At 36.9% G+C, this 11,293-nt stretch overlaps 1 long non-coding RNA gene across 7 annotated transcripts; it reads left to right on the plus strand.

Annotated features, from left to right (window-relative positions):
- Positions 1 to 279: 279 nt before the first annotated feature.
- On the plus strand, positions 280 to 4,616 carry LOC117611394 (uncharacterized). Of its 7 annotated transcripts, none has more exons than XR_013063706.1 (6): positions 280 to 654; positions 832 to 977; positions 1,157 to 1,374; positions 1,449 to 1,506; positions 1,824 to 1,963; positions 3,325 to 3,418. It is a non-coding gene; the product is annotated as an uncharacterized LOC117611394 (long non-coding RNA). The 7 variants fall into 7 exon arrangements; XR_013063708.1 differs by lacking the exon at positions 3,325 to 3,418 and adding an exon at positions 1,964 to 3,239 and having other exon boundaries at positions 1,799 to 1,889; XR_013063704.1 differs by lacking the exon at positions 3,325 to 3,418 and adding an exon at positions 1,964 to 3,239 and having other exon boundaries at positions 1,824 to 1,889.
- Positions 4,617 to 11,293: the final 6,677 nt, after the last annotated feature.

Raw genomic sequence — 11,293 nt, forward strand, 5'->3', positions numbered from 1 at the left:
CATTACTATGCTTTTGCATTTATATAATATAGGTGGGCCATCTCAGTCGTGATATATCATTGCTTTATTATGATCCTAATTTTATCCTGTGGTTCACCATCTATGTTCCCTGTATACATTGCGTGATTCGGGTTTCCCTTCTAGTATACTACTCAGTGTATGGGCGCTGGTGTGCCGGGAAAGTAGGGTAGGCATGGCGCTCTGTGTACAGAGTAATCTATGACTAGATCGACATCATGGCGTCCAGGTAATATCTGTCGCCGTTTTATAAGTAAGACTTTATTAGTGTATACATGCATATGATGCCAAGTGTAAAACAATTTTACGTGTATTATATCTCTCGCAGTCCTATTTTGTATACTATTTTACCTCTCTTCTCGAAGCTGTATAGCATTACGGCGGTTACAGTGTATATTGTGTGACACCAGTATTATTTCCTGATTTATGATACTTTGATTTTATGTAATTTTCTTACGAAACTATCCCTTTGCCTCTAAATTACATCATTTGTTTATTTCTATAAGCGTTCCTATAAACTTCCAATTTGTTTTCAGACGGGAATTTTCAGTGACAATTAGCTATAGAACATAACCTTGTAGAATAACGGGCCCAGCCGACACCTGAAATTTTTCATTACATAGTGCAGTATATCAGGTTACGCATCCTTTCTCTAGTACCTGCGTTGCTGGGTCACTGGCCTGTCTTCGCATGGCACGTAGTAGGAAGTTGCCCTACTTTCCTTTTCAGTGTCACTGTAATTTAGTATTAATATGTTTCTCGCGGTCCATATTTATATATTCCTTTATGTAATTACTTTCATTGTCATTTCAGATTTCAAACTATTGGTCACCGAGCTTAAACCTGGTTTATACGCTTGAATTGTAATGCCCCTTTTCGCATACTCAATGTGCGTGCAGTTATTGTCTTGCCGAACTACATTTCTGTGTTTTATTTAGGGATTTTACCTCAATATCATGGTGAGTCAATGCGTTCAAAATCTAAGATCTAGATATAGTCATATTTGTAAAATTTCCAGTATATCTATTCGTATTAAGTATATAAGTAAAATATAAGTAAAATAGAAGTTAGATACGCGATTATATGTTTAAAAGAATAAAACTTAGTCCTTTGTATAAAATGTTCTTATGATTTCCAGATAGCTAAAATAAATAAATAAATAAATAGTTAAATAAATAAATAATAAGTAAATACTTAAGTAGTAAAATAAATAGATGAGTAAGTAATTTATTCCAGTTACAAACGGTAACCATTTTTAACTAACTGGGCTTCGCTTTAAGTGGATTTGCGTTAAACGATCGCCATAAACACAACGCCTAAATGATGGTAATATATATTTATGTAACCAAGCAACCAGTAAGTGCTTTTTATTGTTCTTTCGTTCGTTCATTCGCCTTTATTGACTTTTTTGACCTATTTTTACCTTTTAGGCCCATATTTGCAATTTTGAGTATGCTGTACTACTATGCGGTTTTTCCACCTGTACAAGTAGGTATTTTCTTCTTTTATTATTTGGATTACTACTCGGAAAACCTTTCGGGCCCAACAATTCGGTTCAATTTATATTTGCTAATTTGTTTCCTATTTATAATTTAATTTAATTCTATTTCGTCACTTATAGTTGTATGATTTCTACCTCTCCCGTTGGTTCTGCCCGTGCGTTTCTTTTAATTTCACGCCTAATTTTCTCTCTATATGTTTTTTCCCATTTTTCTTTTTCACTGATGCAATTTATGCAAAATTCTCTAACGTAGTAATTGGTACTTTTCTTTTTTAATAGGTTTGCCATGTTTTCTGTTGCCCAGATCTCGGGCTGGATGTGACCTATGAGGCTTTCTCTCTCCGCACTCCACCTTGGGCACTGGAAAAGAGTATGCATCACATCGTCATTTGGATCGTCACAAAACCAGCAATTTGTCGTATTTTCTTTTCCGATTTTATGAAGGTATGAGCCAAAACATCCATGACCAGTCAGTGCCTGAACCGTGTGATAATCCAAAGGTGGTGGTCCATCCTGGTACCATTCTTTTAGGTTTGGAATAACCATATAGGTCCATCTTCCCTTAGTCTGGCTTGACCATTCTTCCTGCCATTTTTGCATCGATTTCTTTTGCTCATTTTCCTTCATTTCCTTTTTTTCTTCCATAGTTGGCGTCTCCTCATTTGTGGTTGTATTCGTTTCCTCTTTTAATTTTCTGATTTTATTAAATACATTTTCAGCTTCCTTGGCTGTGTAATCCCACGGGAGCTTTCCTGTTAAGATACACAGCACCTCCGTCGATACGGTTCTGTACGCTCTGCAGATTCTGCTAAGGGGTTGCCTTTGTGCGTCTCTTAGCATTTTAACATTTATTTTGTACTTCAGAGCTCGAGCCCATATCGGAGCCCCGTACATTACGACCGAGTTTACCACATTATAATATAGTAATCTAGCTTTGTATCCAGCCCCATTTATGTTTGGCATTAGAAAACTCAGATGTAGCGCGTATTTACTCGCTTTATCGGTGGCTGCTTTTATTTGTTCTTTAAATACTTGGTTACTCTCAAAAATAACTCCTAAGTATTTAGCTTTTTTGCGCGCCGGGATCTGGTTTTCGTCGATATAGACTTGAATTCCGTGTGGATGTTTTCTGCCAGTCAGCAAAAGTGACTCGGACTTGTGTGGTGCCAATTCCAAACCTTCACTCTTGTACCATTTTACCATATCCTTGATGGTTTCGTTCGCTATAGATTTCATCCTGTCAAGGTCATTATCAATCACGATTATGCCTATATCATCCGCAAAAGCCACCAGGTATACGTCTCTTCTAAGTTTTATCCTCAGCAGCCCATCGTATACCAGGTTCCACATAAAAGGGCCTATTATGGATCCTTGTGGAACTCCTCCAAAAACTTGAATTTTCTCTTTCCCATCGCCGTCTCCTATAACTAGCCAGCGATCACTTAGGTAGGATCTTATAAGTTTAATCAGATCCTGCGGAAATTTCCTCTTTTTCATCTCATTAATTACGCTGTTCCACCGTAGTGAGTTAAATGCGTTTTTCACGTCCAGCAGAATCAACAGGCAGTGTCTACCTTCTTTTTTGGCTTGGTCCCATAATTTAACTACCCTATCCATGGCATGAATTGTACTTAGTCCTTTCCTGAACCCGAATTGCTGTGGTGAAAGATTTTCTTTTCCAATTGCTTTTAATAGTCTAATCTTTATAATTTGCTCGAAAATTTTTGTTATGTTTGACGCGATGCATAGCGGTCTAAAATCCGATGGAATAAGCTCGGTGATTTTATCTTTTGTTTTATTTGCAGGTTTTCCTTTAGGGAGGAGAACTAACCTGGTCGTCTTCCATTCGACAGGCCAGTAGCCCAACTTCAGGCACGCATTTAACAGGTCCCTCCAGAAGGTAATCGCACCCAACCCTATTTTTTTGGCAACTGCTGCCGGGATCCCATCTGGCCCCGGAGCTTTGTTTGTAGCTATCTTTTTACACGCGGCGACTACTTCTTCTTCCGTAATGTCGTCTTCGTTTTCGTTTCCGCTTTCAACATCTACCACCCCATCATTATTTTGTGTACTTACCCGTGTTTCAATTTCAGGTGTCACCCCGGGTTTCGTTTCCTGATTTATGGGTTTTAGGATAAACAACCCTTCAATAACCCTCTTAGTCTGGCAGTTGTCCAGTTTAATCGGTGGAACACTGGGCTTAATTTGTTTAATTATCATTTTGTAAGGCTTCCCCCACATATCATTGTCGATGGTCTTAATAAGTTTTTCTACGGTTTCTTTTTTTGAGTTTCTAATTTTCTTATTTAGTTCCTTCTTGGCTAATTTGAATTCTCTTTCCGCTAATTCTGATAGTTCTTTTTCTTTTTTTCTCCTTAACCTAGTAACCTTCCTGCGAAGTTTGTTAGTAGCTTTCCTTTGTTCAGCTATTTCCGGCGTCCACCAGTGCACCGGACATCTGCCAGGTCTAAGAGGATTTCTTTTAGTACAGTTGCTACCTATTTTTTGCATATCCTCGAGTACTTTTTTAATATCGTTTACCGTCTGATTTATACTGTACCTATTATTTTCTCTGTCCCCGTATTTCTCGAGGAACTTGTTTACATACTTATTTGAATCTATAGTACTTCTGTTCATTCTTTTATTACCCCTATTTTTCGTTTTCTTGTTCTTATTTCTAATACTTTTTGTTTTATCTATTTCAGGATTTTCTATGTTAACCTCGTGCCACAAATAGAGATGGTCGGAACCAGTGAACTCATCAAGGACTTCACTGGTTGTAACCTTGTAACACAGGTTAGTACTTGTTATCAATAGATCGATTTTAGAACCGTTTCCCTTTATACATGTGTTCCCGCCCACTGTGTAGATGGGCGACAAACTCTCGCTAAGTACATACTCTAATAATGTTTTGCCTCTGGCGTTCCAGGTGTTACCACCCCAAACAGGAGACTTGCTATTGAAGTCGCCAGCCAGAAGGATACCGCTCCATTTATTGGATTTGATAACCTCGGATATTTCGTCTAGTCTCTCATCTACTGTTACAACATCTATGTTTGGCGAAATATACTCGCTAATTATCAGGAAATTATTGTAATTTATAGCCACCATGCCTACCCCTTGTCTCACTATGTTTATATTTTTCCCTTTCTGCACACCTTGATTGGTCACCCATATTGCAGCATCTCCCTTGCAGTCGTTAAACCAGTAGTTTTTATTTCTATTCTGCTCAGTTATTAATACTAAGTCTGGGTTTAATGTATTTACAGTTTTATCTAGTAAATCCTGAGCCAGTTTACATTTATTAAGGTTAATTTGAAGTAGTTTAAGACTGAATTTTGTTTATCTTAGGTGCCCCGCTTATTGCTTCCTTATATTGTTTACATCTGAGGGATCCTGCAATATGGTTTAGTTCAGCCCCTGTGATTCCCTTTTCTACGCAGAGTACACACCTTGCTCTTTCGGCTTTACAATCAGCCATTTTATGCGAATTTTCACCGCATCTTCTACATATGTCCGCGTCACCCTCGATCGTAGCACACCTCGTTGCTACGTGGCCAAACTTATGGCATTTAAAACATCTAGTTATACTGGGCAATTGTCTTACTCTACAATATACCCAGCCAATCTTAATTTTGTTTTCCCTAAGCAGGGATCCCAGTTCTCCGGGGCCTTCTATGATAGCCACTTGAGTGCCCATAAAGGAGCTCCTAATATTCTTACATTTGATATTTTCTCTATTTACTCCAGTGGTTTCCGATACGCTTTCGAGGATCTCATCTTTTACAGCACCTGGATCAATATCCAGGATTTCGAGAGTGATCTTTGGTACGAGTCTTCTTACCGCTGTCTCATCCCCCATAGCTTCTTTGACCTTCTTATGAAAATCTGTGCTATCGGTCTCTTTCTCGAATTCAATTAGGATGTCCCCTGTTCTGGTGTGTCTGATTCTTTTCACACCCTCTACATTTCTTCCCATTTTTTCCTTAAGCCTTCTCGTTGCTTCTGCGTATGTTTGCTCTTTGTTTACGCTGATTGTAATGGCCTCATTTCTCTTAATTACTGGCGCATTCCTTTTTCTGTAGTTATCTGTATTTGTTATTTTAGCGTTTTTATCTGTACTTGGTGTCTCAATCTTTTCATTTGGTTTTCTTCTTCTCTTTGGACCTACCATTTCCCATTCCGACTCCGAGGAGGCTTCTTCATTTTTTCTTCCTATAATTTGGATACTCCTAATCATCGGTTTCGCTCTGATCTCTTTATTAGTAGTGCGCGTCTTTTTTGATAGCGCCTCCATTTCTGGTGGTGTCACGTTTTTCCTCTTATTACGCATGTCTGTATATTCGTTACGTGCCTCTATGGTGTTCTGTCTGTTTTCCAATTTGTTAAGACTATTATTTGTGCAGTTTTATTTTCTTCTACCTTTTTGAGTTCTTCTTGTTGTATTCTTTCTTCCTTGTACGTATTGATCGCCTCCGTAATCAATCCTCGGGTTTTTATTAAGTTTTCTCCCATTTCCGAGCTTATTTGTGTAACCATTGCACTACCCTCGGCAATTTTCTTCAAATAATTATTTACAAGATCATTTGAACTCTTGACCATGCTAAGTATTTGGTCAATCGCCAAAAGGGCAGTGTTAAGGCCTCCTGTAATATTTTTTTCTACCTTTGCAGTTTCCTGCTCTTTTTGGGGCTTTTTGTTTGTAGGTGTGTTAATTTCTATCTTTCTCTCATTTTTATTTATGAACACATTGTCGTCCTCGTCCCCGGTCAAGTCCACATCAGCGGTAATCTCCCCGCTGTTCCTCGCCGGACTTCTGGACAGTGTCCTAGTTGGTCGGAAGGCAGATTTTACCTCGTAGACTTTGCTCACTTTTTTTGGTTTAATCTCGCCTTGTGGCTTGATAAAATCTGCTTCCTTTAGCTCGCCTCCAATTTTTATTTTATAGACATCTTCTTGTGTTTTTATATCTTTTAATCTATTCGTATCCTCATTCATAGCCGAAGTCGTCTTCGTAAGTTCCTGTCCTGGTTTTTTTTGTGTTTTTTGTGTTTTGTTGTTTGTTTTGATAAAGCTTTCCATTCGAGTCCCACGAAAGTGGTCGGAATTTACGTCCATTCAGGCAGAGCCGCCTTACCTGAACAAGCCTGTATACTCGGGGGGGACGGCAGGTACCCCCGAGGGACCGTTTGTGACTACACAGTTTACGTCCCTGTAGCCACGAGCCCATCGGCACGGTGCCTCACACCTTAAGCTGGGACAAGACTGTAGGATTAGGACGGGTTTTGTGTAAGGATAAGGAAATACAGGAGGGCGGGATAGGACGTGTGGAAAAAGTTTAAGAGTCCAAGTCGCTTTTGCGGGCTTTGATGGTGCAATCTTTAGCTTCTAATTTCGCGCTTGTTTTTGCTTATATGGTGTTCGACATTTCCATCTCTAGTTTGTTTTCACTTTACATGCTTATACCCATCAGTATCTATCGCAGCTCCATTCACTTCGGGCGATTCAACATGGCGACAGTAGTACCCTACTAGCCGCGCGCGTGGTGCCTTTACTATCGTATAACTCTTCGTGTCTGTTTTTTCCATGTATGAGTGTCATTTTTTGTAATTTTTATTCCATTTTCATATTTTGTTTGTATTACTATGCAAAATTTTTGCAGTTAAACGTTTTCTTAACAGTGTTTAACGCATACGTCGTATGTGCGTATGATTTCATTCATTATGCATTCCCCGTAGTGGCGCAGTATTCAATCTTGTTTGTGCCAAGTACTTCCGTGCGTGCATAATTCAGTTTTATTTGTACTCCTGCAATTTGCCTTTAAAATCAGTTTTTCTGACTGGATTTTTAATGGTTTGGATATCCTTCCTGTGAATTGTTTCAGTGACATGTGGTTTTATGTGCTTTGGTTTTATGTGTATTTTATCGTTTTCAATTTTTTTATATTGCCAGAGATTTTACTTTTATATATTGACAGGTTTTGTAACCTATTTCAGGCACAAAAACCTTGTACACTTAGATTTAGTCGTTTTTGGCTTTCCTAGTTGCCAGATTTAGCCAGGATATCCTTTATAGTTTGCATTATCCGTCTATGTCTAGTGTAGAAGCCCTGTTTTTAGTGTTTATTTGTTTCTATTTTGATTTTAATGTATTTTAGAGACCGGCTATATTGTTTGCCTTTGCCCTGTATACTTCATTTTTGCATAGGGTACTGCTAAACTATTTATATTTGCTGTAGTTTCGCTTATGGTATTATATAATTAGCGTTCATGCATTTTATTACTGCTTTTACATCCAAAGAGAGTTGTACTTTTAAGTTGAACCATGATTCCTGTGTAGGCGTTTCAGTTTGCTTTTACCTGTATAGTATTGTTTGGTGGTGAATTATTTCATCGGTTTTTAAACCGTGGCCATTTCCTTGTTCCACATTTATCCCATCTATGTATTAGTAGTCCAAAAGTTTGTAGATTCCCCAATAATTTCATCGGTGGTACGTCGTAGCAGTATTTAATCTATTTTCTATTTTGTTTTTAATTGATTTTTAATTACCCATAGGTTTTTCCTTATAGTCGCCTTAGCGATAGTATTTATAGATGAAGTTTGTGTATTTTGTCAGGTTTAATTCTTTTGTATATCCGGGAAAGTTTTCCTTTTGTACATTGACAGATTTTGTAACCTATTTCATGTACAAGGCTTCATTTTCTTAGTTTTGGATATTTTAGGCTTACCTAGTTATCGGATTTAGCCACAAATCTTTTGTAGTTTGTAATTATCTATTTGTATTAGTCTACGTGCCCTATTTTCGGCTTATTATTTGATTTTAATGCATTTTTAGGAAACCAGCTGTATTACTTGTCTTTGCCCTATAGAATTTTATTAATATAGTATAAAATACTGCTCAAAACTAGTTTTGTTTATTTTAATTCAACTTATAATATTATATAACTATCGTTTATACGTTTTTTGTCTTTGCTTTTACTTTTATAGTGGTTTGAAAATTTTTAGAGTTGTACAGCGTTCCTATGTAATTGTTGTATTTAGCTATTTTTCTATAATGTATTGTTTATTAGTAGATTGTTTCATTTATTTTTGGGCCATGGCCGTTTTCTTATTTCATTTTTATCCCAACTATGAGTTACTAAACCAGCAAATTGTAGTTTCTCCAGAATTTGCCATACGGCAGCACATCGTAGGAGTATTTCATATAAATTATATTGCTATTTTTATAATTTTTGATTTCCATTGTGTTTTTTCTTCTAGTCGTGTTTGCAATTTTGCTTATAGGTGGAGTTTGTGTATTTTATCATTTTCAATTTCTTTATATAACCAAAAATTTTATCTTTTGTACTTTGACAGGTTTTGTAACCTATTTCAAGTGCAAGGCTTTATTTTCTCACTATTTTAACATTTTTTAAGCTTTCCTAATTACTAGATTTGACTGAAAGAACTTGTATAATTTGTATTATCCAGTTTTATTTAGTGCAGATGCCCTATTTTTCTGTTTTTATTTGATTTTAGTGTATCTTTGTATCCAGATATACTGTTTGCATTGTCACAGCAAGAATTTATTAAATTATTGTAAAATAGTACTCCCGTTGTTTAGATTTATTTTAAATATATCTAATATACTCCTATAATTTATGTTTTAGCATTTTGTTCTTTCACTATTATCCTGAGTACACTGTAATTCTTAAAAATCATTTACTCGTCCCTTGTATGTGCCGTTACCTACTTTAGTAAGATTTTAACTTAGATTTTGTTAAATTTTAGAGTTTTCCACTGCGGAAAGACACTCAGAGCTTTGTTTTATTATGTATTATTGGTATTTAGTAGAAAACTTACCTGTTTTTACCTCTTTTCCACTTTTTAGTAGTTTTTCAAAAATTTGCTTCTATATGGTGAGGTTACTACTGTTTACACTTTCCGAAAATCAGAAATTTAAGTATAAATCCGTACAATTTTTATATAAATCATTACTTTATTTAATTTTTTTCTCCCTGCGCGCACTTTTCCACTATAAATATTTTGAATTTGGCCCGAAATAAATTTTACTTGGTATTATTTCACGGAGCGATGCCGGAGCACGTCCGTGCTCCTTCACGACCGCGACCGGACTCCAACCCTAACCTAACCCTAACCTAACCTAACCTAACCTAACCCAACCCAACCCTAACCCTAACCCAACCCTAACCTAACCCTAACCTAACCCAACCCTAACCCAACCCTAACCCAACCCTAACCTAACCTAACCTAACCTAACCTAACCCTAACCTAACCTAACCTAACCTAACCTAACCTAAAGTTCGTTATTTTGGCTAAACGGAGCGAAAATCTGCATTTATACCATCACGGACGTTAGTTCAATAGCGTTTAACGATCGATCCACGGTACAGAATGCAAAAATATGATTGTTAAAATTTTCGACTAATCGGTTCTAAGAGGCGAAGCAATACGCCGCTGGGACTTTGAAATATTTCGGAGCGCACCTAAAGTTCGTTATTTTGGCTAAACGGAGCGAAAATCTGCATTTATACCATCACGGACGTTAGTTTAATAGCGTTTAACGATGGATCCACGGTACAGAATGCAAAAATATGATTGTTAAAATTTTCGACTAATCGGTTCTAAGAGGCGAAGCAATACGCCGCTGGGACTTTGAAATATTTCGGAGCGCACCTAAAGTTCGTTATTTTGGCTAAACGGAGCGAAAATCTGCATTTATACCATCACGGACGTTAGTTCAATAGCGTTTAACGATCGATCCACGGTACAGAATGCAAAAATATGATTGTTAAAATTTTCGACTAATCGGTTCTAAGAGGCGAAGCAATACGCCGCTGGGACTTTGAAATATTTCGTAGCGCACCTAAAGTTCGTTATTTTGGCTAAACGGAGCGAAAATCTGCATTTATACCATCACGGACGTTAGTTCAATAGCGTTTAACGATCGATCCACGGTACAGAATGCAAAAATATGATTGTTAAAATTTTCGACTAATCGGTTCTAAGAGGCGAAGCAATACGCCGCTGGGACTTTGAAATATTTCGGAGCGCACCTAAAGTTCGTTATTTTGGCTAAACGGAGCGAAAATCTGCATTTATACCATCACGGACGTTAGTTTAATAGCGTTTAACGATGGATCCACGGTACAGAATGCAAAAATATGATTGTTAAAATTTTCGACTTATCGGTTCTGGATCACTGAAAAATCAAAAAAAATTATTAATTTTGATTAATTAAATTACATATGTAGTTTTATATTGTTATAGTCTCGTATTTGTTAATGTTTTGTCGTAAGAAAATGCAAAAATATCGTTTTAATGTTTTCGTCTCATCGGTTCTGGATCGCTGAAAAATCAAAAAAAAATATTAATTTTGATTAATTAAATTACAAATGGAGTTTTATATTGCTATAGTCGCTTATTTGTTAATGTTTTACCGTAAGAAAATGCAAAAATATCGTTTTAATATTTTCATCTCATCGGTTCTGGGCGGTTTTAAAATTTTTTAAAATATTAATTAAACCCATGATTTACATGAGAATGTGAATTTATTATGTCCTGCATGTTAATTTATTAATTTTCATGTATAGAACGTTATAAAATGAAAGGATATGTTCGACGATATTTTCAGTCTAAGTTTTACCGTGCCGGCGGGATGGTACGCTCTCACGGCGGTTTGCACAGGCATACGCCTGGGCGTAAGCCCATGCGTCGCCGACCTAGCGGCCGGCCGTTCGGTATTTATAGGAAGGCACTTTCGGTTCGCTCGGA

Source organism: Osmia lignaria, unplaced genomic scaffold (genome assembly GCF_051020975.1).
Source record: "Osmia lignaria lignaria isolate PbOS001 unplaced genomic scaffold, iyOsmLign1 scaffold0005, whole genome shotgun sequence".
Taxonomy (NCBI): Eukaryota; Metazoa; Arthropoda; class Insecta; order Hymenoptera; family Megachilidae; genus Osmia; species Osmia lignaria.